General features: G+C 39.2%; 1 long non-coding RNA gene across 1 annotated transcript; it reads right to left on the reverse strand.

Annotated features, from left to right (window-relative positions):
* Window positions 1–166: 166 nt before the first annotated feature.
* LOC127414406 (uncharacterized) lies at window positions 167–24856 on the reverse strand. The gene is made up of 3 exons (XR_007892789.1): window positions 24507–24856; window positions 24229–24326; window positions 167–793 (listed from the first exon to the last, which is right to left on the reverse strand). It is a non-coding gene; the product is annotated as an uncharacterized LOC127414406 (long non-coding RNA).
* Between the last annotated feature and the right edge of the window lie 839 nt (window positions 24857–25695).

Below are 25695 nucleotides of genomic sequence, written 5' to 3' on the forward strand. Positions count from 1 at the left end.
ATTTCTCTATAGTAATATTGTAGTAACCATGATTGTTGTAGGCTAACCATGTTTTGTTTTTAGCAGAAAAGTAATGTTGTATTAACTATGAAAAGTGAGATAAGAAACCATGTTTTTATTTTTTTTTTATTTTATTTTTTTTGTTGTTTTTGCAGAAACCATGGTTTTTATACATTATACTGTATTATTTAATTTTCATTTATTTATTTCGCCATTTATACAGTTCATGACAGTTCAATGCACCCAACATCATCTTTTTTTAAATGTCCAAAAAATATTTCCATTTACAGCCCTATTTATAAGAAACATAAACAAAGAAAATATAAAGAAAAAGTAAGAGCAAAATGGCTATAAATTTAACTTCAATCTAACAAATAAATTACTTACATACTACACTGTTTTAAACCCATACACATCTCACCTGGTCAAGCTTCAGTTGAGGTCAATATTGAACCACATACTTGCCTCAATTCCTCCTTTGAGTTTCTGTGGTTGGGCCTTCGTATAGTCTACAACAGTGCCGAGCAAACAGACAGGGCTGCGTCTTCCTTAAACAGGTTCCTCCCTCATAAACATACAGAGCCCGCAGGGGTTTGACCTCAAGGCCCATAAGAACCCGCTACTGGGGATTTTTTATAGAGTAACGTGGCAACACTGATCTCCGTGGAGCACAGACGACAGATCTCAACCAGCCAGAGACACATTTAACCAGACGACGGATCCCACACAGCCACAGCAACATGACAAACAGTCTGTAGAGATGTTGTACTCTGTACTAACAACTTGGAGATGTCTGAAAATTGAAAACAGAGAATATTTTTTTAATCAGAGTGCTATAAATGTCTGCATGATGATCTCTAAAAAGTGAATACAAAGGAGCCATTTCATTGAAGAGAGCACTTTATTGCACAAAAGTGCATATACGATGTCATAATTTATTTTGTTCCATTTTTCTGGATGAGAAAGATTGATGTTTTAAATTGTGTAAATCTGCTAGAAGTTAATGTTAACTTTTATTACACGGCTCTCTGGAATACATGATTTCTGATTGGTCAATGGTGCCATCTAGTGGTTTGATATTTTTGAGTAATAACCGCACATCTACTGTACATATCAGACCACTCATCCGGGTATTTTGAGTTATCTTTCCTGCTTCTAGGTTCACGGTGCAATCTCTGCAAGTAAGCTAGTAAAATTATTTCAATTCAAATCAATCTTTCATGTCCAGTTATTTATTTGGCAAGTAGACTTTTAATAAGCTGGATAATGAGCAGTCGGATGGTCATTATTTATAGAATAAACACCAACAGAACTCTTTACTGAACTATTTACTTATTTGGTTAGTAGCCATGTAATAAGTGGGATAATATACAGTCAGCCAGTTGATATTTGCAAAAGAAATCCCTTCAGGGTGATTCAAAAGTCCTCCGCATCACATCATGGTCATGATCACTCTGTCAGTGTTTATTTTGCGATAACACCGTGGTTCCTGGGTAGTAAGTGTTATTTCCTAATTGCTTATGCCTCAAAAGTATAGAAAATGGCTATTATTCCCCACAAACTTTGCTTTTGTGACCAGGACAGTGATATTTTAAAATGTACCTATTTTCCAGAACATTCTAGATAGATTCAGTGCTGAGTAAACTTGGAGTAACTTCTAGAACTTTCTAATAATATAAATAGTAGTATAAATACAGGGGCCCTAAGCCCACCAGTTCAGTTTAGTTCCAGCTGCCTAAGTGGATACATATCTGCATTTTTCTGAGATGGCATCAAAAGGCTGCAAGCATCTGGCAGATGCGTTTTGCTATGTCTGCGGCCAATTTATCAAGACAAGAGTGAGAAAGTAGTCCGTGGAAGCATCTTCTAAGTTATGTGAGGCCTGCAAGGCATATTTCGGCATGCCTGTCGGGGATCAAGACAAACCCTGGGCACCTCATTTCACCTGCGAGCACTGCAAAAAAAAATCTGGAAGGTAAGATGGACAATTGTTGCTCGGAATTTTATGTTATAAAATGTGTTAATTTTTAAAATTGTAAAAGTTTTTAATTGTAAAATGTTTAACAATGTTTCAATGTTAGTCATATATGATAAATGTTGCGAGAATCTCTTACACATTAGTCATGGGTGAAATAAATGTATTTTTGTAGGATGGTACAGAGGGGAAAAGAGAGCCATGAAGTTCGCTATCCCAAGAATTTTGCAGGAACCTACTGTCCACTCAAGCAACTGCTACTTCTGCATGGTGGACCCTTCCAAATGTTGTACTGGCAAGAATGCACCTGCTATCACGTATCTGGACCTTCCATCATCCATCGTCCCGGTGCCACACTGCCATGAGCTCCCTGTACCCACTCCTCCGGAGAGAGAGCAGCCGTCTTTGGAAGAGAGCAGCAAGTCAGAGAGCAAGGAAGACGTTGTAGATCCAGATGACAATTTCAGAGGTGGAGCTGAGGAGAGAAACCCATACTACCCCAACCAATAAGACCTCAACAACTTGATTAGAGATCTTGGTCTCACCAAGTCCAATGCCGAGCTTTTGACGTCTAGGCTCAAGCAGTGGAACTTGTTGGATGAAAGTGTGCAAGTCGCAGATCAGAGGAAGCGTCACCAACCTTTTTCCAGCTTCTTCACCCGTCAAAATGGGCTCTGGTTCTGCCACAATGTGACCAGTCTGTTTGAGGCAATCGGAATCGCCTGTAACCAGAATGAGTGGCGCCTCTTCATTGACAGCTCATCCAGGAGCCTCAAAGCCGTGCTGCTCCATAATGGTAACAAGTACCCGTCTCTTCCCCTGGCTCACTCGGTGCACCTCAAAGAGGATTACAACAGCATCAAGACCTTGCTGGACGCCTTGAAGTATGATGAGTACATTTGGGGGCTGATTCGTGAAAGTGATTTACAGTATAATCGTAAATCTCGAAAAACTACTCACTTCTAAATCTTTTGTGGTCATTTTTGTATTACTTTAGTATAAATACATGTTCATTTGGATTCATATGTTGGTTTTTTTCTGACTTTCGCCCGTTTTCTCATTGGACATAGGTACATTTCAAAATATCACTGTCCTGGTCACAAAAGCAAAGTTTGTGGGGAATAATAGCCATTTTCTATACTTCTGAGGCATAAGCAATTAGCAAATAACACTTACTACCCAAGAACAAAAACTGTGTTACATAGTGTAACAACCGTCTGGCTGTACATTATTCCTTGCTTAGGAGTGCACTAGAATATAGATGACTTCAAAGCTAGTAGACATGAATTTAGAGCCACAAATCTTCCATTTTTCTTTACTGGGACACATTGAAATGATTTCAATTTAATAAATCCAGTTAATTGTGATGTTACCACATGAAGTGCATTATTTAGGTTTTTTGACAAAATACTTTTTGCAATGTGATTCATTTTACATTCTAGAGTTTCACCACAGTACAGAAGTACACTGGAAAATATAACCATTTTTACCATGGGAAATTATGCTAATTTCACACTGAATGAAAAATGGCTGAATTAATGACATTATTGATTTTTTGAACAATTCGGTGTGTAGTGCATATGCAAAACGGTAGAGTTAATGTTGTACTTTTTCTGGTCAATGGTAGAAGATTGTTGCATGTGTATAATAAAACCATCCTGGTCACAGAGAATCACATTACTATGCCTGAATATTTTGCATAATGTTTAGGTAGCTCATTGTACGTACGTATCTCGGCAGTTTCCTGGCGCAACAACAAAAATGACTTTAATTCACTTTCACACATATCGCGAGTAAAACGGCAGACTAAACACTTACTTTTCACCCTGTTCCTCACACAATGCTATCTTATGACATCTAAACAATTTTACTATAGTGCATGACCCATTTTAATGTTTACATTACATAACCAACTTTATTTTCAAGCTTGTTTGAGTATGATCAAATTGCACGGTAGCTCAACTGATAGAGCATTGCTCTTGTAACGTAAAGGAGCAGGGTACGAGTCGCGAAGAGCACGCGAGTCGACACGTGAGCCGAAAGTGTCATAGAAGCACCCCAAAAGGATGCGGCTATGTTTTTCATCTCACATTTGCTTTTTCTGACACTATCGATTAGGTTTAAGTTTAAGGCTTAGGGAAGGGAAGTTGGTTTTATTAATTTTAAACCCGAAAAAGCATTAACCTTAAAAATCTCATCTGTTTGGGAGAACATTTAACTCGCTTTTAGCGCCACACAGTGGACATTTCACCTTAGAACTGTTGTGATATGTGTAAGGAACCATGTGATCTCATTTTGCAAAAATGTCACCACAGTCATGTAATTTTCATGAGACTAGGCTGAAGAAAAATGCAATGCTGCATGTATCACACTGGGACAAAAAGCCCTCTGTAAGACTAGTCTTTTTACAGTAAAGGAACATGGAAAATGCGTAAGTCCCACATGCCAAAAATACAGTCTGTCGTTTACAGAGTATTTGACTCAGTTTCCAAGCCAGAGCCTCTCAAATGTTTTCCATGTGTGAGAGTTGAGGGTAAAAGCAGATTTCGGAGGGTTTGCTTTGTCTGAGCGCTCTTGGCAGTCGTGCATGCATTCCTGAAAGCCGAAGCAAGATGCCGTCACCCCAACAGCTCCCTGACTCAGAAGCACAAGGGCGCCCTGGCCCGACTTCCTTCTGGAAGCATCAGATCTAGGGTTTCTCCAGCCAGGAAATGAGTCACACGTTATTCACCCATCCATCTGTGGACAGGTCATATCTCCTCCCACCGCTCCCAAGCTGGTGGCTGGCTACAACATGCTACTGCAACTTTAATCTCAACTCAATTATTTAATAAAGGAGGGGCTGAACTTCAAATGCAAGCACCTCTGGAACGAGGTCATCCTCCTTTCTTCATTCTGTCTGTCTCACTGGCTGTTTCCAAAGCATTTGCGATTACGAAACCCTGGCCTGTGGTTAAGACAAAATGATGTTGTCTTGCAAAACAGAGTGTGATACTGCCTCAGCATTCCTGACTAAAACTACTTGCTAAGGTAACAGTAATGAAACCAAAACAGTTTTAAAAAGCCTAAGATGATTTGCTTGTCTTGGTAGATGAGCCTTAAACCAGGTCAAGACCAGCAAATCAACTTAGGCCAGATTGAGATGGGGGGGGGTTATCAGCCGAGACATCTTTTCTCTTGAGTTTCAGTTACTTCCAGCTATGATTCACATGGCGACGATGATGGAAATGATTGCTGTTTGCAATTCAACAAAATCTGGAGGCCAGAACACCTCAGTTTTGGAAAACGTTGATATATTACAGTCTATACCTCAAGACTGACGTGAATGTTAACCATGCATATGATTCATAAACAGTCATGAGTGCTCATGCTACTTATTGCTTTACATCTGTAGCATTTTGAAGAGGCACTTCAAGGCATCTCTAAATCTTAAAAGTCTCATTAAGCCAGACTATCAGCATAAAGTCTGGTCCAGGTTGCAGCGTATTCTGACCATGAACTGTCCACTTAGACAGGAATGGTGTATTGCTGCCTTCACATGCTATGGGAATTATTGCAAATACGCAAAGTTTCCTAATTGGAAATTGCTCATGAATGCCCTCTTATGTCATAATTACAACTGGGAAACTCAAGAGATAATTTTGATAGTTTCCAAGTTGGGAGAAGACCTGAAATGGTGTTATCATTTTTTCTAAATGCAGCTAACTTGTTATCGTTTGCCGTTTTGGTCATCAACATTTACGTATATCAGTGCTGCACATTTTGCACAGAGAAAATAGCATGTATTTGACCAAAATTCCATTATCTTCAAGCTGACTAACATATGTAACAGTGTCAAAATAAGAGTTGTCCAATGCAACAGCTCTCCAACAACTCCCCAATTCTCCAAAGAGTTCTCCAGCTGCATCCTCCATGTTTCCTATTTTCTCCAACAATGTGATGTACTTACAGTTACGACTTCAGAAGAAGGATAATTCGTTTGCACATGAAAGCTGCATGTCTGACCAACATGGAAAGTGACCAATCACAGTTCATTTTGTCTTTACAAGCATTTTGGGGTGTGTTTATCTGAAATAAATTACTTTTCTAATGATAAATTATTGGACAAAACCCTGAATTTATGTCCGTCTAAAAGTAATAAATACAGATTATTTCACAGACACAACTCAAAACAAAGCTAAATACACAGTTACGTTCATGAATATCTAGTTTACTTGGTACTTAGTGCCTCAAACAAATCTCTGAATACATTTCAAAAGATTTGATACCACTAGACTGCCAAACTTTGGCAAATCCAGAGATTAATTCTTCCTCCAATGTGCTCATTGCATAAACCTGGTACCTTATAAACATGACTTAATCTCCATAAAGTCCAAGAAGTTGTGTTTAGCCAGTCAATTAGATTGGAAATGTGAATTTTAGGCAGCATAAAAGTACTCCATATGACTCCAGTAGTTTAATCCATGTCTTCAGAAGTAATATGATGGATGTGGGTGAGAAACAGATCAATATTTAAGTCCTTTTATACTATAAATTCTCCTCTCTGCTCAGTCAGTCTACACTTTAACTTTCACATTCTTCTTCTTGTGTTTTTGATGATTCACATTCTTCATGTATATCGCCCCCTACTGGGCAGGGAGAAGAATTTCTAGCAAAAATTGACTGTAATATTGATGTTTCTCACACACCCCTATCATATCATTTCTGAAGATATGAATTTAAACACTGGAGTCATATGGATTACTTTTAAGCTGACTTTATGTGATATTTGGAGAGTTGTGTTCTGCAGAAGAAAGAAAGTCATACACATCTGGGATGGCATGAGGGTGAGTAAATGATGAGAAAATGTTAATTTTTTGGTGAACTAACCCTATAAATGTATCACCTCTTACCCATAAAATTCAATTTAACATGACATATATTGCAATAGTATGTATAATTAGGCCTAAATAGAAGAATTAATTATGGGGCATTTTTATTATTATTATTATTTATTTATTTATTTTATTCATTTGGGGCATTTCTGTCACTTTCAATGGCATTTTTGCATTAGCAAAAATCACACTAACATCATTCTGTCTTAAACAAGTTGGACATTAAACATACAGTTCCAGTTTGATAATTATAAGTGACAAAAAACAGATAGTTCTTGTGGAGAAAAACAGAGAAATGGTTTCCAAAATCACATAATCAATAGCTTTATCACTAAATATATTAAATACATCCAATGGAACGGGACTGGCATGACTACATTTACTGTAATTCAACAATTTAACAGTATATACACATGTCTATGTATGTCCGTGAACAAAAATATCACTTTTCCACAGCATTGAGTGTGTGCAACACATTTGCCAACTTTAACCATCAACCAGCACAACCACAGCAACAGCATGCCATCCTCACTTGAAAGAAGATAAAAATGTCTATCAAGGGAACAGTGGCTATTTTAAGACTGAAGTGTGACAGCGGTTCACATTGACACGGTTTCCTAAATTAAGGACTTTGTGGGGGGGGGGGGGGGGGGTCGTCTCGCTCACTGTTTTCCAGCTCTCCAGTGTCATTGTTCAGACAGGAAACAGCACAGAAACATATTAGTTGGCACACTATTTTAAGTAGGTTAAGGGCGTGCAGTACCCTACTGACTAAAACACCCATCCTCTTTCCTTAAACCCACAACGTGTTCATTGTCTATTAATACGCTTTGGCTGATTTCAGAGCTTCTGGTACAAATACTTTATGCTTTAATAATTGTAAACATATTGTCGCCTCACGACAGAACATTTGCAACGTTCATGTGTTTGCTTGCTCTGTCGCAATGAAAGATAAGACACATGTGAACGCAATAAATCGTAAGGTGATGTCACCCGCGAGAAGGACACAATGATTTATTTGACATCAAGGAATGCAATCTCATAATCGGTGCAGAGTTTGACCTCAGAAAGGAAGTACCCGTGTGTATGTGTGTGTGTGTGTGTGAACAGTTTTATTACTTAAAGGTTGTTCTTTAAATCTCCTCTGCTGAAAGACTAAGCTGGTTTAAGCTCTTGTCTCCCAGCATTACCAGCTGAAAACCCATCTAAAACCAACAAACCAGACCAGTTTAAACCAGACTTGGATCAACTTTCTCTGTTATGTTTCTTCTTAAAATTCCTTTGGAGAAATTAAAACATGCAAAAGAGTCAACTGTTGATGTACAGTAAGACTTTAGAAATATTTAATGAGAAATTTGATTGGCGATTTAGGTATTCTTGGTAAATCGGAGCAGAGTTTGAGACATTTACAAGCACATTGTACAAGCACCAAGAATATGTTTAAATGTGCAGGTATAATCGAGCTATAGTGGATTTTTGCGTAGTCAAGTGACAGTCTTTATATGTCTGTCCAGGGGCGCAACTACACATTTCTGAGTGGGTATGCAAAATAAAATTTTGAAAGGGGGAGTGTCATCCATTATAAGTGTTGAGCGGGGGGGGGGGGATGTTGGAGGGGTCGAGGAGGCTGATTGCACCACCTTTAGTGAACCGCTGACGCCCCCTTTTACATGGCGCCCCTATGCATTGCATACCTTGCACATATGGTTTTTGCGCCTCTGTGTTTGTCCAAGTGTGCAAGTACACGACACAATGTTCCAGGTTAAATACACATCACCTGTCTTTCGAAGCAGGCCAATTAACATAAACGCTGAGTGAAGCGAGAAGGGTATACAGTAGCTGCAGATAGTGCTCCAAAAAGTGGCGGGAGCTCCAAATCACCAGCAAAGATATAGGGAGCCCCTTACCTAACCCTAACCCTAACCATCTGTGGAGGTGCTGGCCCCTTTTGGAGTAACCCCACCCCCTTCTGGAGAAACCACACACTATTTTGGACATTCCGCCCCATTTGGAGATCTCTGGCCTGCAGCTATACCTGCTTGGGTGAAGCTGAGCTACAATCGCATTATCTCTGTATGTTTGTTGGACTTCGCAAAAATCGTATTTGTGCTATTGTAGTTGGACATTTTAAAAAGACAAATAATTTATTTTTAGTCTCACTGTAATCAAACTTTGAAAGTACACATACTTGCTGATTGTTAAAAGCTATTCCGAAACTCTGAAAGTGTTCATTTTCGCAATTTTTCATTTTGGTCATAATTTTTTGTCTTTTGACAAAAATGTCCTTTAAATTTTGACAATATTTCATCATGCCATATTCATTAATTTTAGATAATTTTACTGTGACTGAAATGGTGTTTAATTTTAATTGACAAAAATAACAGTTTAGTTGACGATAATGTGCAAACTGTAACAAACTAAACTTTATCCAGATATTCAAATATTTTCAATAATTGTAAACTAGTCATAATTATTTAAACATGTATCAAAAATATGTAAGATTAAGCAACTTGAGCTCCTGAAATAATAGCAAATAGCGAATTTACTGAAGTATGAGCTACTTTTTAGAAGTTACTCTGTTGTGAATTTCACACGTTCAGACGGTTTAGGATATTGCGTTACGTGTAGTGTGTTAAGGAAGCGTATTCACAGCGCAAGTTACGCATTCTTACTAACATGTAACTTAGTTTTAGTTCACCTGTTCAATTGCTTCCTTGTCAGTGCAGATGCAAAGTGCAATATTATGTTTATGTTGTGGATATATCGAAGTAATGTCGCATACAGTATATACAGTAGGATGTGTTTGAGTAAGATAATTAACTTGTTAGTTAAGTGGTTCAGTTTACAGTTAATCAGGTGTCTCTATTATTAATTAAAATGAATTGCTGTCCAGGAGAAACAATTGATATTAAAAAGATCTCTTTTGTGATTTTCCTTTGCTATGGGAACCCTTACAAATTCAAATTCACCACTGATTATTTTCACGTGCAAATGAGCTTTGCGGCAAGGTTAGGTTCACCACAACCGGTGAAGAGCTGCAATCTTCTGGTTTCTCGTTTGCCAGAACTCTACATTTTTTGAAAGGGAAAACATCCAACGACCTAACCTAAATTCATGTTTGGATCTACAAGTTTCATTGCAAGCTTTGAACAACAATGGGCACCATTAAAAATAGGAAAAGTCAAATCCTGTTTCCACAGGCGAACCACTTCAGTCATTCATGCTAACTCACTTTCGTAGCCATTCATTTGTTGGCCCATTTTCAAGTGAGTCACAATAGAGATCGTTTGCTCAGGGTAAGGATTGCAAGGCGAGCTCCAATTCCCTCTCACACACACACACACACACACACACACACACCCTGAAGCTCTAATTCCAGGAAGCCAGCTGCTCAGCTGCGGCAGATGATGATAGTTTATATCTACGCATGAATCACGCCTCTGTTTTGACTCCCGTTTTTTCTTCCTCTCTGTACTCAGAATCGGGTTCAGCTGGGTGGGGAAGTATGCATTGTAGGGCATGTCTCCAGAGGGCGGGGAGGATGGAGATAAGTAGTGACAGGATTGTGGATGGTGGATGATGGCTTGTTGTGCAGCTGTAGGGAGCTCATTTGAACACCGGACATGTCTAGACGTGACACCCGTGCCTGGTTATTGTACTGCAGCTGCGCTTTGACAAAAACCACATACTGTATACTCAGCAATGTTTTGGGAGTGAAAACTGTATTTAAACATGGAAATGTGTGTATGGATTACAGGAGTTACATTATATTTTACATTTGGCAAACACTGTTTTCCAAAGCTATATAAGATATATGAACACCCTTACAAAAAATCTAAACTAGCTCGTTATTTTCTCATGCAAATAAGCTTGTGATTTGCCACAAATGTTTGCCAGAAGTTTGTAGCTCTTCACCAGTAGTGGTGAACCTGCAGTGAACCTTTGGCAACAATGGACAATTTGCTGTAAGTTTGCCGCAAAGCTCACTGCATGTGAAAATAATCAGTGGTGAATTTGCTGCAAGTTTGCCCATTTTTGCAAGGACATTCTCTGTGAATCGAACCCATGACATTTCCATTGCTAACGGCATGCATTACAGCAAGCAACAAGTAGCATAAACAAAATATGGCGAACCTGTTGACAGTGGTTTACTAACAATAGCCAGGCATTAATTAGTCAACTTTCATTAATATTTTTTTTGGAATGCTACAATGTGTGACTACTATAGCAATGTTTTGATGTCTCATGGTTGTTAATAAGAAATATGGATGCACACTGTTTAAACCATTTGATGTTAGCTATTTTACGAAAGAAGTATTAGAGACCAGATATGTATAAACATCTGGCAATGGACTCTATGCATGGTACATTGTGGAATCTGGTTGTTGCTCTTGTAAATAACAAACTCTGTGTAAACAGAATGGGACTAAGCACTCAGAATAGGACTGACAGTCGTATTTAGCTGCAGTGAGTACATGTCCAAAGAGAGAAGATGAGATTTTCAACACTGTTTTCATGCATCCACGGAACAGGAAACTTGCTGGAGCGATGCCTAATAAACGATGGAGGAGTCTGTGTAAAATAAGAGCTGATGAATTAATGTGTTATCAGTTGAATGAGATTGAGGGGCTATTGAGATCATGTGTCTGAGAGTCTATTTAAGAGGTCAATCTGGATTTGATTTTGTTGAATGCATTGTGTGCGGCTGCAGTCTCCTGTCCTGTCCAATCACAACAGGGCATCAGTGCAGACGTCCATGTGGCAATACTGACAGTCCAGTCTCAGCTGTAAACTACAGAAATACACATGCACACAGACACAAAAGCAGACACATTTAGAATGCATGCTCAGTGGGCGGCTTTGATTCTATGCCCTGGGGATGCGACTGAAAGTGGAATCTCTGTTTGGGGGTGGGGGCAAATGCAGGAGAAATGCGGGAGGTCGGCAGTCTTGCAGTGGAATGGCGGAAATCCTGCTGTGATTGTGCCTTGTTTGGTCAGGCTCCGAAAGCTTTTAGCTCAGGAATGTGACCTACATTCTTGTGTTCACTCTCCCCCTCCTCTAGTCACTATTTTTGAGGCCTTGGAGAATGAAATAAACACAAGTATAGTAACCAGAGTAACTTCAAACTAAATTCTTCTTATCCTGGAATTTAAAGTTGAAGTGTGCAGTTTTTTTGTGAAGTTAAAATAGTTTATCATGTTGTAGTTTAATAAGCAGAGTCAACTATAAGTAAGCTATTGGTAGGTTGACTTCCTGAAGAGTGTAAATACTGACTGTGGTGCTTTCAAAACATTGCTCATTGACATGTTAACTTCTGACTCGACTAATGGCATGCAAGTTTGGGGTAGAACTACCTGTTTGTCCGACCTATGACAAACAGGGTGTGGGGAGAAGTGTTTGGTAAACAATCATTAGTGGTGCTTGCATCACTATTACTAGTTCTTATGCTTAGGGTTACAGTTTTTTCAAAATTCCCTAGCAACCACCTAGAACACCCTAGCAACTGCATAGAAATGCAATAACAACTGCTCAGAACACCTTAGCAATGGCATAGCAAAGCACTAGTAACAAACACACCAACAACCGCATTGCAACACACTAAAAAACACTCTTAACACCTTAGCGACCGCATATTAACACCCTACCAACCACTCAAAATGACGTAGCAACTACCTTGCAACACATACAAAACACTCTTTACACCTTAGCAATCATATAGCAAAACCCTACCAACCACTCAAAACACCTTAGCAACCGCATTGCAACACTCTAAAAACTCTTAACACCTTAATGACCACATAGCAACACCCTAGCAGCCACACTGCAACACACTAAAAACACTTTTAACACTTTAGCAACCACATAGAAAAACCCTATCAACCACATAAAACACCTTAGCAACCGCACTGCAACACACTAAAAACACTTTTAACACTTTAGCAACCACATAGCAACACCCTAGCAGCCACACTGCAACACACTAAAAACACTTTTAACACTTTAGCAACCACATAGAAAAACCCTATCAACCACATAAAACACCTTAGCAACCGCACTGCAACACACTAAAAACACTTTTAACACTTTAGCAACCACATAGCAAAACCCTATGAACCACCCAAAACATCCTATCAACCACTCAAAACGCCCTAGCAACCACAATGCAACACACTACAAAACTCTTTACACCTTAGCAATCGCAAAGCAACACCACATCAACCACTCGAAACTCCTAGCAACCGCATTGCAACACTAGTGATGGGACATCCAATACTTTTCTGTGAACCAGTTCTTTTGAACGGTTAGTTTCAATGAACCAGTTCAAAAAAACAATTCATCGGTTCTTTTACGTCATCACGTAATGATGTAACTGTACATAGCGTTAATACACCGGCGTCGTGGAACACGTTCAAACACATTCAATAAAACCATATGTAAGCGCATATTGCTGATTATTACATTTTATTTAAGTTATTATAATAAGGGTGTTTATTGTCATCAGTGTTTCATTCAGCTGTCTTACAATACATTCTACATTAATGTTTTGCACCTAAAGCACCCAATTCTGACACTGATGTGCAAATGCGGATATTCACTCAAAACACCCTAGCAATTGCAATACAACACACTAATACTACTCTTAACACATTAGTGACAATATAGCAACACCCTAGCAAACACATTGCAACATACTAAAAACACACTTTACACCTTAGCAATCGCAAAGCAACATCTTATCAACCACTTAAAACAACCTAACAACCACACTGCAACACACTAAACATTCTTCACACCTTAACAAACGCAAAGCAACACCCTATCAACCACTCAAAACACCCTAGCAACCACATTGCAAAACACTAAACATTCTTAACACCTTAGAAGCCGCATAGCAACACCCTAGCAATTGCATTGCAACACTCTAAAAACACTTTTGACACCTTAGCGACCGCATAGCAACACCCTATGAACCACACAAAACACCCGAGCAGTGGCATTTCTCCACACTAAAACTTTCTTAACACCCTATCAACCACTCAAAATGCAATAGCAACCACAATGCAACACCCTAAAATTACTCTTAACACATTAGTGACAACATTGCAACACACTAAACATTCTTCACACCTCAACAAATGCAAAGCAACAACCTATCAACCACTCAAAACAACCTAGCAACCACACTAAAAACACTACTGACACCTTAACGACCGCATAGCAAAACCATAAGAACCACCAGACACCCTAGCAACCACTTTTCAATGCACAAAAAACATTCTTAACACCATAGTAACCGCATAGCAACACCCTAGCAACCACTTTCCAACACATTACAAATACTCTTAACAACTTAGCGACCACATAGCAACACCCTAGCAACTGCTTCAATACATAAAAAAGTGCTTCTATACATACAGTACTTAAGAAAATGTTAAATTCTGTAAAAATATTAGAGCAAAATAAATAAACACTGTATATTTTTTATAATGGGGCAAAATAATATGCAAACATACCACACAAACAAACAAACAAATAAACACACACACACACAGGACAGAGAACATCAAAAAAGCAAGGAGAAAATCTGTCAAATCTGTATTAAATAGCATAAATCTAATTAAATGCTTCCAGTAGAGCAGAGTGGCGGTAGGAAAGGGTTAATGGTGGAATGGGGTGGAGGTCTGGAGTCACTCAGGACTGAGATGAAAAGTTTAGAGTGCTGACTCACTGCATTCAAAGTCTAGAGTGCTGACCCCCCCACCCTCCTCTCTCTCTCTCTCTCTCTCTCTCTCTCTCTCTCTCTCTCTCTCTCTCAGATTTAGTGGGCAGGGTTGAGCAAGAGCATGTGGCAGCTTGCCTGCTTTTATGGGAAGAACACAAGTGCAAACATACTTTGGAGTGCAGTGAATGTTGGAAACACCCGCACACACACACACACACACACACTCACACACGCACACACACGCCAGAGACTTAACAAATGCACAAACTATAGGCCATTTGAAAGTCATTCACAACTTTTCTGCTAATAGTGCTTTACATTTCTCTGAAAACAGGACTTACGGACCTTTTTAAGAGCACTAAGCGCAGTGCTATGCGATAATTCATATGAGCAAAGTCAATGGGCATGACCATGAAGTTTTGTTTTTTGGTGGAAGCATGTGCTACATCAAGATGCATGTGAGTTTGCGCTAATGGGCTGGGTCAAGTGCAATTTAATACTGAGGTTCTTCTTCGGTTATTGCACTGTTTGCGTCCTATTATATAGTCCATTCCCTGTGACAGTAACACGCTCCTGTTTTGCATGGAAAATTTTATTCTCATCAGTATTTGGATGTAGGCTCTGTTAAATTTCAGAGAATGTAAGTATTATTAATCATATTGTTCAAGTGACACACAAATCATTGCTAGTATTACCAGCCTTTCAGATTAGGCTGTGGATTTTTGCACGCACTTCACTTAACGATCGGTTCTGCTTTAAAAATAAAATGTATTTATTGACCCACAAAAAAAATAAAAATGAAACCAATAGTATTTCTAATTTAAAATTACACTTCAAATGAAACAAAAATATAATCAAAATAACGAAGTGGTCAAAAAAATCCTGTAACCACTTCTTGTAAAATCCAAACATAGCACTGTCATTGCGTGTAGTGCTGCACTTAGCGTGGTCACAAAAATACAGCCCATAATATTTTACATAATTATGCTTCTCAAGTAAATTGATCTTGTTTCAAAGATATTTGGATAGTTTCACTTGGAAACCGAGACCAAAATACCAAGTATTTTTATTTATTTTTTGCAATGCGGCTAATAGGTGATGATGGCACAGACAAAGTGCACTGACACTCTAAGTAAGAGCCGAAAGACAGTGTCTTCTCCTTGCGTGCCCCACCTACCATTCTTCCTGTCTTCTTAATCTCATTATCCTGCAGTCTGTGTCTGCACTCATGCCTGCACCGCTTGTCTTCCATTAGCTGTTTCCAGAAAGCCTTTTTGTAAACAAACAAGCCGGCACTCACTCCAGTGTGTGTTTACCCAAATGTGACATCTGTTCAAAACATATGGGTCCACTGGAATACTGTAAAACACCAGTCCAATCAACACAGGATGAAATATATTAGTTTATGGTACGGTGTAGCCATTTCTCTCTCTCAGTTTTCAGAACTACAGCATAATGCATTGTTTGAAATGAAATGCATTTGATTTGTCCGCAAAACTGTTTTTCCAGGAGGTCACCCTTAGTATAGAGTAATTATTATTTTAAAAAAGGTTTTCAGAACACTGCCCGGTCTTCCAATGGTCGGACAAAGCAATCGAACCAAGTGTGAAAAAACCTTAGTTTCATTGCATTTCTAGATACTACTTGGTCACAAATTTAATCAAAACACATACTGGAGGGAAGCTGCCCTTCTTCTATCACAAACTGGTTCTAACATGTCAATATCAATGGATGCATCTACTGAACAAACTAGTTCCTTGAAAGCGTAGTTCACCTGTGACTGGTAAAATTGGACAGAATATCCCAGTACATGGCTAAAATGCAACGGCAGGCATCCTGCACAACACGATGGCATGTTCATTCCTGTCATGTTTGAGCATCTCCATGTCTCATGTCACACACCCACATGATGATGATGTAAGTGTTCTTTTCAGTGCCAATATCATCCATTCATGTCATTCACAAATTCTTAGATCATGAAGCTAACAAGGCCCACCCCAGATAGCACATGTATGTCTCTGAGATGTCTGTTAAAGAGCAGGTTATCTGGACAGCAATGCATTCTAATTAACATCTCCCTCACAAAACTAGACACAACCTAAACTGGACACAAATTTGCTACTTGTTATTTTCACATGCAAATGAGCTTGTGATTCGCCATAAATGTTTGCCAGAAGTTTGCAGCTCTTCACCGGTAGTGGTGAACCTCCGGCAAACCTTTGCCGACAATGGACAATTTGTGAGGAGAATTTGCGGTGAATTTGTAGTGAACTCTCAATTTTTGTAAGGGCTGCTAAACATCTTATAAAGATCAGATTTACAAACATTATAAATCATAAACGTCTCAAAGACATCAGCTAAGTGTCTTATTGACATCCGGAAGGAAACCTCTTATATACTCATTGCAGATGAGCAAACAACCAAAAAATATGTCTTCCAGATGTAAACACACACATCAAATAGTTGTCTGGGGGATGTACGTGTGCTATCAGGGTCTAAACATGTTTCAAAGTAATGTTTGTTCTGAAAAGATTGTATCACATGATGCAACACCACTGTGACTTGTCTACTGAAGCTAACATACAGTATGTAATGCTGTGCTTAATTAATAATTAAGGACTAAGGGTTTATACTTCTGTTGAGGAAATGTGCACAGCACAACACAATATTTTTTGTCCTCACAGTTGGAGTCAAAATGATGCTGCGTTCTATCCAAAGTCAGATATGGGAGGTCGTTCTAACTGTTTATGTCTAATAACCGTCCTTCAAAGGTGTTCCACTGCCTGATGTTGGGACGATGATATAAAGGAACAAAATGGCAATGCAGCTGTTAGTTTTGCAGGGAAATTCCAACTAAATTGCAGAGGATAAAAAAATGCTATGATGCTAACACTAGCATTTGCTATGCAGGCTTACATGATTGCAGAAGATAAATAATGCTATGATGCCTACGTTAGCATTTGTTATGCAGGTTTACATGATTGCAGAAGATAAAAAATACTATGATGCTAATGCTAGCATTTGTTATGCAGGTTTACACATTTGCAAAAGACAAATAATGCTATAATGCTAATGCTAGCATTTGTTATACAAGTTTGTATGATTCTAAGAGATAAATAATGCTATGGTGCTACGGTTAACATTTGTTATACATGTTTACACAACTGAATATAAAAAAATGCTGCTTACGCTAACATTTGTTATGCAGCTTTACACGATTGCATAGGATAAATAATGCTATGATGCAAACGCTAGCATTTGTTATACAGTTTTACACAATTGCAAAAGACAAAAAAATAGTATGACATGATTGCAGAAGATAAATAATGCTATGATGGGAACGCTAGTATTTGTTATGCAGGTTTGCATGATTGCAGAAGATAAATAATGCCATGATGGGAACGTTAGTATTTGTTATGCAGGTTTGCATGATTGCAGAAGATAAATAATGCCATGATGGGAACGCTAGTATTTGTTATGCAGGTTTGCATGATTGCAGAAAACAAATAATGCCATGATGGGAACACTAGTATTTGTTATGCAGGTTTGCATGATTGCAGAAGATAAATAATGCTATGATGGGAACGCTAGTATTTTTTATGCAGGTTTGCATGATTGCAGAAGATAAATAATGTTATGATGGGAACGCTAGTATTTGTTATGCAGGTTTGCATGATTGCAGAAGATAAATAATGCTATGATGGGAACGCTAGTATTTGTTATGCAGGTTTGCACGATTGCAGAAGATAAATAATGCTATGATGCAAACGCTAGCATTTGTTATACAGTTTTACACAATTGCAAAAGACAAAAAAATAGTATGACATGATTGCAGAAGAGAAATAATGCTATGATGGGAACGCTAGTATTTGTTATGCAGGTTTGCATGATTGCAGAAGAGAAATAATGCTATGATGGGAACGCTAGTATTTGTTATGCAGGTTTGCATGATTGCAGAAGATAAATAAATCTATGATGGGAACGCTAGTATTTGTTATGCAGGTTTGCACGATTGCAGAAGATAAATAATGCTATGATGGGAACGCTAGTATTTGTTATGCAGGTTTGCACGATTGCAGAAGATAAATAATGCTATGATGGGAACGCTAGTATTTGTTATGCAGGTTTGCACGATTGCAGAAGATAAATAATGCTATGATGGGAACGCTAGTATTTGTTATGCAGGTTTGCACGATTGCAGAAGATAAATAATGCTATGATGGGAACGCTAGTATTTGTTATGCAGGTTTGCACGATTGCAGAAGATAAATAATGCTATGATGCAAACGCTAGCATTTGTTATACAGTTTTACACAATTGCAAAAGACAAAAAAATAGTATGACATGATTGCAGAAGAGAAATAATGCTATGATGGGAACGCTAGTATTTGTTATGCAGGTTTGCATGATTGCAGAAGATAAATAATGCTATGATGGGAACGCTAGTATTTGTTATGCAGGTTTGCACGATTGCAGAAGAGAAATAATGCTATGATGGGAATGCTAGTATTTGTTATGCAGGTTTGCATGATTGCAGAAGATAAATAAATCTATGATGGGAACGCTAGTATTTGTTATGCAGGTTTGCACGATTGCAGAAGATAAATAATGCTATGATGGGAACGCTAGTATTTGTTATGCAGGTTTGCACGATTGCAGAAGATAAATAATGCTATGATGGGAACGCTAGTATTTGTTATGCAGGTTTGCACGATTGCAGAAGATAAATAATGCTATGATGGGAACGCTAGTATTTGTTATGCAGGTTTGCACGATTGCAGAAGATAAATAATGCTATGATGGGAACGCTAGTATTTGTTATGCAGGTTTGCACGATTGCAGAAGATAAATAATGCTATGATGGGAACGCTAGTATTTGTTATGCAGGTTTGCACGATTGCAGAAGATAAATAATGCTATGATGGGAACGCTAGTATTTGTTATGCAGGTTTGCACGATTGCAGAAGATAAATAATGCTATGATCGGAACGCTAGTATTTGTTATGCAGGTTTGCACGATTGCAGAAGATAAATAATGCTATGATCGGAACGCTAGTATTTGTTATGCAGGTTTGCACGATTGCAGAAGATAAATAATGCTATGATGGGAACGCTAGTATTTGTTATGCAGGTTTGCACGATTGCAGAAGATAAATAATGCAATTATGGGAACGCTAGTATTTGTTATGCAGGTTTGCACGATTGCAGAAGATAAATAATGCAATTATGGGAACGCTAGTATTTGTTATGCAGGTTTGCACGATTGCAGAAGATAAATAATGCTATGATGGGAACGCTAGTATTTGTTATGCAGGTTTACACGATTGCAGAAGATAAATAATGCTATGATGGGAACGCTAGTATTTGTTATGCAGGTTTACACGATTGCAGAAGATAAATAATGCTATGATGCAAACACTAGCATTTATTATGCTGGTTTTCACGATTGCAGAACATAAACAATACTACTGTATGATTTTAAAGCTAGCATTTGTTATGCTGGTTTACACGATTGCAGAACATAAACAGTACTAATGTATGATGCTAACGCTAGCATTTGTTATGCAGGTTTACATTATTGCAGGACATAAATAATGCTATGATGCTAATGTTAGCATTAGTGCAACTTTATACAATTGCAAAAGATAAAAACTGCAATGACGTTAACGCTAGTATCTGTTTGCAGGTTTGATTGACTTCAGAAGATGCTATCGCTAACATTTGTTTTATAGCTTTACACAATTGCAGAAGATAAATAATGCTTTTAAAGACTTTAAATGGCATACTGTTGCACATTTCTAAATAGGAAGCTGGAAATTCAACAATTTCCGTTAGCTCAAATTTAATTGAAATAAAAGTAAAAAAAATGTTCATAGAATTCTAGATGAACGATGATGACCAACTGTATAAAAATAGAAAATTATCATGCAACGCTTAACAATTTAGCACAAATGTATGCACTTATTTTGTATTTTGCACGATTGCACAATGCACTTTGGTGCTCTGCGTAGATCTGCAGTATAATTAGCAAGGTTGCGTCCTCAATAACAGATCTTCTCCCGGAGTGTTTGAGTCACTCTTCACAGGGAGTCGATGTTCAGATGGCAGCCTGTAATCTTGTCGGCTAGAAAAGCTGTGTCTGAGAAACAGGGTAACTAGATGTCAATTATCAGGCTTAGCACTGGAAACTCCCTGACCACTTTTATCACCTTCAACTCTGAATTCTCAAAAGTGTTTGTCTGGGTTATAACGTGTTTTTGATTTCAACACCTGATCATCAGAGTTGCTCTGTGTGAAAAAAAACAACCTAGACCATTTAAAGCAGAGATTACAAGCCACAACAATCAACACACTAGTGACATAACATCTCGAGAATGAGCTTAAAATGTCACAGAGCATGAAAGTACGTCTACGACTTTCATTGACATTAACTTTTCTGGCAAGGTGAAAAATCAAAAAACACAAATGAGATCATCTGAATATCTCAATTGTTTCTCCTATAAGCAATGAGATTAAATGGAGAGCAAATGGATATTTTTTGGATGTTTCTCCTGAGAAAAGACCAGAAAAATTTCACATTTGTCTCCTCGAGATTTTCGGGGAAATCTCAAGAATTTTTCAAACTCAGATGCCAAAGTCTGTGATCTCAGTATGAACATTTCTCATCAAAATTCTCCCAAAAACAAATGATTTGAGCTATGCTATCCACATTAATGCTATAGCTGTATACTCATATTGTTTGTCAACAACTGTCAATTTGTACTTGTCCCCATGAGTCTTTTTGGAGGCAGATTTAATACTTAAATGAAACATAACTCAATTAAATCTCCTGTGCTAAAATTGTCTTTTGCGAACACAATTTGTAATATTAATTCGTAATTTGAAACCTCGAAAAGTCAAATCAATGAAGCCTAAATCATAAGTTGACGTACATGTAATTTTTCAGAGCACAAAGCAATTTTTAAAAATAATCAGATAAAGGCCAAGAAACAACACTAAATGATCTAAATGGTGTGTTGGAAATAATTTAGTTGATGTAGTCACTTCAGATTAAAGTGTTAGTTCACATTATCTGTCATTCAACTAAAACCCCCCTGTGTGGATTTTCTGAGCTTGCGTCACTCACAGACACTGATGAGATTTGAAAGGTCACAGTCAATAATATTAAACCTCTATAGAATGACAGAGAGGGAGGTGAGAGATGAAACTGAGACTTACCGAATAAAAGCGGGTATCACAAATATAATGAAATAGTCCAACTAACTCAAAAAGTGAATGAAAAGTACATCTGTTCAGCAACTTCATTGTCATATTAAAGTGTTACACATTCAACAAAAGTAAAGCTCTGTTAACAGCATCTGTGGCCAACTGTCAACTGAAAATAATTTCAACTTATTCCTCAGTTTGTAAAAACAAACAAAAATTGTTTACAGTAATGCATTTCAAATGGAAGTCTATGGGGCACCAGGATAAACATTACACAAAATTACACACTGCTTCTAAAGTATAGCCACAAAATCACTTTCTGCAAAATTATATCCAGTCTTTCAACTCTTGTCATGACTATGTAAAACCGGTAAATCTTGTAACTTTCACATGATACGTGCAAAGGTACAAGAAAGGGACGTAACTATCCACACAGAACTGTTTTCATGGGGCAATAACCAAAAGTTTATCCACATAAAAAAGTAGCGTGACCACTAAAATATAATTTAGACAATTTTACAGTCAACACACATTTTTTTAATTAATGTATGGAGATGCAAAGACTATCTTTTTTTTTTTTTTTGCCCCTACAGAATAAAAATTACACACTGCTTCAGATGTCACGGTCCTGTCACTGTCAGTATGGGTTTTTGTGTGACAGGACCATGGCATTATCGTCCCATGTCTGTCTTGTGTTTCGTTGTCTGTCTTTGTGCGAGCGCACGGTTTCTGTTGATTTCCCTGCCGTTTGCTCTTTGGTCGGTCTTGTTTCATGTCCGGAGCATGGTGTCTGGATCCTGACTTCCTGTCTGTTTCGGTTTCGGGCTGTGTCGGGATCCGGACACTCATGCTCCATGTTCCGTCTGTCTTTGTTTGAGCGCATCGCTTCAGGTTTGTATTTCTCTGCCGTGCGCTCTTCGGTCGGTCTTGTGTCTTATGTCCGGAGCATGGGGTCTGGAATCTGACCCTTCTGTCTGGTTCGGTTTCGGGCTGTGTCGTGATCCGGACACTCATGCTCCATGTTCCGTCTGTCTTTGTTTGAGCGCATCGCTTCAGGTTTGTATTTCTCTGCCGTGCGCTCTTCGGTCGGTCTTGTGTCTCATGTCCGGAGCATGGTGTCTGGAATCTGACCCTTCTGTCTGGTTCGGTTTCGGTTTTGGTGTCGGGATCCGGACACTCATGTTCCACACTTATATTGGTGTGAATGCATTGCATTTGTCATCTTGGTGGCATGCACTCGCGTCAGTAATCTATGTCTGTCTCTCACGACCGCGGACACGTGTAGTGCTCGCTTTGCGCCCATGTCGTGAGCTGTCTTCACGATGTGCTGAGGTTCGGTTCCTTCGGTCTGAGGTGTCGGATGTGTGTGTGGCCAAACTCTTGCACAGGTGTCCTGTCTTGTTTTGTCGCCTGTTGCGTGCATCGCGTGGCCAAGCTCAGGCTTTGTTTAGTGTGGGAATGCGTGGCATCGCTTTGTTTAGAATTGCTACGCATTCCCTCGTCTGTTCTGTCGGTTGGCATGAGAGTACATTGCCTTATTGTCTTGGTGATGTGCGCTCAAGCCATTCGGGTGTTTTGCTGTCTTGTGAGAGCACGTGGCTTGTTTTGTTTCTGTATCGCCGCATGTCTCTCTGTCTTGCGTCATACCCTGCCTCCTAGTTAGCCCATTATTAGTTTATAAGTCACACCTGCCCTGTCTTGTTAACCTGTTGATTTCTCTCCCTATTTTAGTCTCTTCGTGTGTGCTGTCCAGTGCCAGTTCGTCTTGTATGTTTCCAGTCGGTCTTGTTGGTTGGTCCTGTTTATTGTCTGTTTCGGTCTGGTTCACGATCCCTTCCCTACTCGGTCCGGTCGGTCCTGGTGTTCCCCGCTTCCCCTACCCCAGCCTGGATTACCTTTTTCCCCTTCGGGGTAGTTTATGTTTGTTTTTCCCACTTGTGGGAGTTTGAGTTTTTTACCCTTTATTTTGTATTTAATAAATTCCTGTTTTTTGAATTCTGCATTTGGGACCTGAGCCTCATTCTCTGCATCCTGACATGAAATGGATCCCAGACTCTTAAAGTAACTCTGACCTTAAGCTTCCCCCAAAACCACTCAGCCAATCAAATCACAGCCTTCACTTCAAACAGGCTAAATAAATAAATAAATAAATCTGCACTGAACGCATTTGTGAAGTTAGACGACGGCGAGCAGTTTGTCTGTGTTGTTGTTTAACCCCGCATCTATCCACCCCCGGGCTGAGCTGTGACTCATGCAGGATTACGTGACTGATCACTTTGATGTGCGCATGCTGCCAGGGTTATTTTCATATGCACAAGAGGCGAGCTGCACTGAAAACACCATGCTGAACCAAAATAGAAACTCACCAAAACAAACTTGGCTGGGATAATTTCCTATTGTGTCACAACGATTCAGATAAAACACATTCAATAGCTTTGATTCAAAACCTTGTGAGCTGCCTTCCTAACAGTGGTGTAGCCAAGGGTGGGCCGGGGTGGGCCTGGGCCCTTCCGGTCCCGTCTGCTTGCAGGTCATCCCCGTCTTCCTGGAAACAACAATAACAAAAAACACGGTACATACACACCATAACGGTGATGATACCAACTTATATAATAATAATAATAATAATAATAATAATAATATTTACAAAGAGAGGGAAAGGCTAACGCGGAGTGGCAGCGGGAGAGAGAGAGAAGAGAGAGAAAAAAATAAATAAATAATTTACTTCGATATGCCGGAGCCTGGTCCTCGGCCACTCCTCCACCCTCTAGTGAATGACAGCCACGCCTCCCCAGGCAGATCAGAGGCAGTCCTCCGGCCCCTGGCAGATGGAACGCCCCGCCGCGTTTCAGCGGCTGGTAGTGGTCTGCTCCGCCCCTGGCAGCGGCCCTAACTGCTCCAGGCGGTCAGCTAGGAGTCCCTCCTCCCCTCGCGGTTGGCGGCCATTCCTCCACTCTCAGGCGGCCGGCTCCTCCGTCCCCTGGCGGATGACTGTGGCTGCTCCATTGGGGTGGATGGTAGTGGTGAGGACTCTACTACGGCGCATCCCTTCTCCTTCCCGGGTTTCGGCCCCAGTGTAACACAACAATGGAAAGGAGGAGGTGAGAACCGGCTTAACAATATAAATAATATTGTAATTATAGGTGTCGGACAGCTGTCCGTAACTCACTCTCTGTCGCACTGCTGTCTCCGGTCGCCCTTATCCCGCTCAGGCTTCATCAGCCTGATTAGGGGCCGGGTGTGTGGAATCATGACCCGGCCCCGCCCTCCGCCCTGCCACAAACCGTTTTCTGTTATTAAGGAAAATTTGGTAAAGAAAATTTTAGCCAAAAATTTGGCCCATCCATTTTTATTGATGCCCGCCCAAAAGTAATTTCCTGGCTACGCCCTTGCTTTCTAGACAGCATTTTAAGGCATCATAGGTGTGCACCTGACACAAGGGTGTTACAAAAGGTAGGCTAAACTTTTATGCTGCCCTCTAAGGCCACGTCCACATTCAAATCAAGTCAAGTTAACCTTTATTTATAGAGCACGTTTAAAAACAACAGTAGTTGACCCAAAGTGCTTTACAGATCAAACAAAAAAATGACAGAGTGAAATAAAAACAGATTGATTTAAAGTTAAATATAAAACATAATAACATGAATAAAAACATTTAAACATCACATATTTATCCATTTCAAAATATTAAATGATCTATTCAAAACCTACAGAATAAAAATATGTTTTTAAAGAAGATTTAAAAATGGCTAATGATGAAGCTGAACTCACATGGAAAGGGAGACTATTCCATAGATCAGGACCTATCACAGAAAAGGCACGGTCACCCTTAGATCTATAGCGGCAACGAGGAACCCTCAATAGAAGTTGATCAGAAGACCTGAGCGCTCTGGTGGGGGAGAAAGGGTGTAGAA

This window comes from Myxocyprinus asiaticus, chromosome 23, assembly GCF_019703515.2.
Source record: "Myxocyprinus asiaticus isolate MX2 ecotype Aquarium Trade chromosome 23, UBuf_Myxa_2, whole genome shotgun sequence".
NCBI lineage: Eukaryota > Metazoa > Chordata > Actinopteri > Cypriniformes > Catostomidae > Myxocyprinus > Myxocyprinus asiaticus.